Consider the following 3,900-nt stretch of genomic DNA (forward strand, 5'->3'; position numbering starts at 1 on the left):
TGCCCTCTTCTTCGCAAAAGGGCCAGGTGTGATGTGAGCCACCATAGAAATAGTAGCTTATTATGCACGACTCCTCCTTTTAGAGGGAGGATAAAGAGCAAATTCTATAGCAGGCGTGGATTTACTGACAGTAATCCGTAGAGGGTGCTTCAAGGAACCAAAGGTTGTGACACCCTCAGAAGCATAAAATACGCTCAGTGAGAAGGAAATAGAGTTCCCCCCAGCAGTGGCGATTATGACCACCTTCTTGCTTGTCATGTCTGTCAAGCAAAATGAGTCAACTATCAAAAATAGAAAATGACCAAGAAACCAATTAAAAATATAATGACATTGATGCTTGCAAAGGTATAGTGACTGAACTATTGAGGGTAAAAGAAGGACGGAATAGTACCGAGTTCCCAACTGTGGAAGCTAGCGTGGAGATCTAAAATCCAAGTTATAAATGACACAAATAGTGATGTTACAAAGAAAGGAAATAGGTCACAAGAATATAAGTAGAACTTCTAAAATGTTGAGAGATTCCCTTTGTCAGCAGATTGTTAATCTGCAAGTACGATGGGACCCACACATGTAAACAAAATTCTCATGGTGGAGAGATATTCTCTTCCCCGGCAGAGTCACCAGATCTATTTTTGTTCTTTTTCTTTTGTTTGAGGCATACATACTTGCCATGATCATATGGATGCATATGCTCACAAGTGCATTACAAAGTGCAAGTATAGATGTGCTAATGCGGGCAATGTGAAGAAAGCATACACAAATGCAACATACTAAAGGGATTCATTTGGATAATCATGAGTTATTTATCGATGAAGAAAGGTTGGTCAAGAAGATCAGACATATGGCGGCCGATCGGGCGCGCCGACAAGTGGTCAATCAAACTGGCTCGAACGGTCAATTGATGAGGAATGGCCAATCAGCCTTGAGTGGCCGATCAATGAAGATGGGTCTGTAGCGACAATTGGGTTGGTGGCGGGCGGTCCGATCGACCGAGCCAATGAAAGTGGTCAATCAAACCGACATAGGTGGTCGATCGACAAGGAACAGTTGATCAAATTGTGGTGACCAATCGATGAAGATTGGTCGGTCAAGGTTATCAGACTGGTGGTGGCATGTCAGTCGATTCAAAGGTAGTGGTCAATCGAATTGATGTTAGTGGCTGAACAACAAGGAATGAACAATCTAGTCGGGACAGCTGATCTATAAAGAAAGGTGCAGTCAAGATAAATGGGCTGGTGGTAGTTGATTGGTCTAGAAGACTGAAGTGGTCATTCGAACTGGTTTAGGCGGTTGATTAAAGAGGAATAGCCAATCAGGCAGAGGCGATTGATCAACAAAGATTGGTCGGTCAAGGTGATCGGGCTTGTGGTGGCCGATCGGGCGAGCCGACAGTAGACAGTAGTGGTCAATCAAACTAACATAAGCAATCAATCAATGAGGAATGGTTGATCAGGCTGGGGCAGTCGATCAACGAAGAAAGGGTCAGTCGAGGAAATCGGGCCGGTGACGGCTGATCGATTGAGTCAACGGTAGTGGTCAACCAAACCAACGTAGGCGGTCGATCAAGAGGGACATTTGATCGGGCCAGGGCGGCTATTTGATGAAGAAAGGGTTGATCGAGACGATTGGGCCAGTGGATGTCAATCAATCGAGATGACGGTTGTGGTCAATCGAACATGCATAGGTGGTCAATCAACGAGGTACGCTCGATCATGACGGGTCAACCGATCGATAGATATGGGTCATTCGAGGCAATTGAGCAAGTGGCATCCAATCGGTCGAGCCAACGAAAGTGTTGGAGTAGGCAGTCGATCAACTGGGAACGATCAATTGAGTCGGGGAGGCCAATCGACGAAGATAGGTAGTTTGAGATGATGGGGTCGGTGGCAATCAATCGAGATGAGTTTACGGAGACATGCACAAAAATATTGTTTTAAATGCAAATTTAGAAAGCCATGCCAGCCATGCAATGCGAATGCATACAAGAAAAAATGAGATACAATCAAATGTGGGATTACGATAATCCATGAAGACGAAATTAGCGGCACAAATGCGGGATTATCTTAATCCAAGCGTTCAGATTTTGAGCTAGAAAAAAAAATAGGTAGGTACACTCTTGGATTCGCAAGAGGATCGCAAAAGCTCGTAATCCTATGGGTTCTCTCTAAGCACAACAAAACCCTAAACTAATTTTTCTAATATCGAGAGCTGAGGGCTCTAAAAAAAGAAAACACAAGAGTTCATGTGATTTCTCATCACCACAAAGGTTGAGGAAGCGTTCTCTTTGATAGTCATCACTTTGACATTACTCTAGCGTAGCTCCGACGAGATTTGCTCTGCATATCCTCCCACATTAAATTTACAGGAAGCATTTTTTTAAAACATTCAACTTTTTCAATTTACCCCAATGGACGGACATATCCTCCCATATTGAAAGATCTCCTACTCAAAAAAATATTAAACAAAGAATAAGTATCATGCTAATAAAACAACTTGATAAATAAAATATTGAATTAGTCTGATTAATTAACATTTTCAAAAATAATTATGAACTAACTTCAGTTATCACTTAGCTTTTAAAACATTTAATTACCTAACTTTATAAAAAATAATGAATTTAACTTTAATTATTAATAATTATTATAAGAATATTTTCGAACTAATTAATATTAATTATAAGGCAAATTCACATGCGGAACACACAATTCTCATCTATATACATCATACACCAAAATTTTTATATTTACAAACATAGTTCTTTGGTGTTTTCGACCTATGCATGAAAATACTTATTTCAATTTTAAAAATTGACGATAGTGCATGATATTAAAGATTTGAGTGATATGTGTGCAAATATGAAAGTTTAGGTTTAGGTGAGAGATATGTAAGGTGAGAGATATGTAAATACATAAAAAATTGTGTGTTATGTATGTAACTGCCCCTAGAAAAAAATTGCTATTATTAATTCACCTGTTGAATCCAAAATGATTCGAGAAACACGTCTAAGGAATAGAGCACAAAGGGAGGAGATAGTGAGGAGAGCAAAAACACAGTATAGAATAGTAAATTCATATAAAAGTTATTCATGAAATGAACCTTTATTTATAGGATGAGAGTATGTACAATTATATAATGTACCCCTAATATACGTAGATACAGTGGGGGTATCTTAGTCAATTCATGAATATTAGGCTGGGAGCCCTGAAGACTACCGGTCGGACATGTCTGAGACCCTGGAGAGCTCCCGGCCGGACAGAGCCGAGTCCCTAAGAAGATGCCCAACTAGACAAAGTCGACTGTTGATGACAGTTTCCCGTCCGGCTTCATTTTGGTCGGGCGGTTGTTCGTTGGTGGTCCTGTGTAAGTTGTCGATTTGACTATTTGCTGAGAGTTTATCCTCGTACATGTCAGGCGGAAAGCTCCGACAAATTTTTTGGGGTCGGGCGATTTGCTTCGCTCACCCAATCAGACTAGAAAAAATGGGGTCGGATTTATTTGTGTGAGCCTTGTGCCAGCAGGTTGATTTTTAGGAAGGTTGTCGTATTTCATCCGCGTGAGAAACACTTTTCTCCCTGTCTATGGGAGCTGGCTAGCTAGACATGAGGTGTCAGATTGTCCTGATAGGCCCCCACAATGCCACAGTGTCTACCTACGTCAGCCATGGGATATCCTCTAAATGTGTGGGGACACATTTTTTTATATATATCACCATTGCCTCATCATTAGAATTTAAATACTTAAAATGAATCTTACCAATAATGTCAAATCTGATCAATCAACCCCATTATATCAGTATCACTCCATGCTTTCAATTAATGTTCTCAATGTTTTTAGTAGGTTATTCAATAATCTTAATAAAATATTTTCATTCGATTTACTCAAAACTATATATACGGCTAT

The sequence above is a fragment of the Phalaenopsis equestris genome, unplaced genomic scaffold (genome assembly GCF_001263595.1).
Source record: "Phalaenopsis equestris unplaced genomic scaffold, ASM126359v1 Scaffold235102, whole genome shotgun sequence".
In the NCBI taxonomy this organism is placed as follows: domain Eukaryota; kingdom Viridiplantae; phylum Streptophyta; class Magnoliopsida; order Asparagales; family Orchidaceae; genus Phalaenopsis; species Phalaenopsis equestris.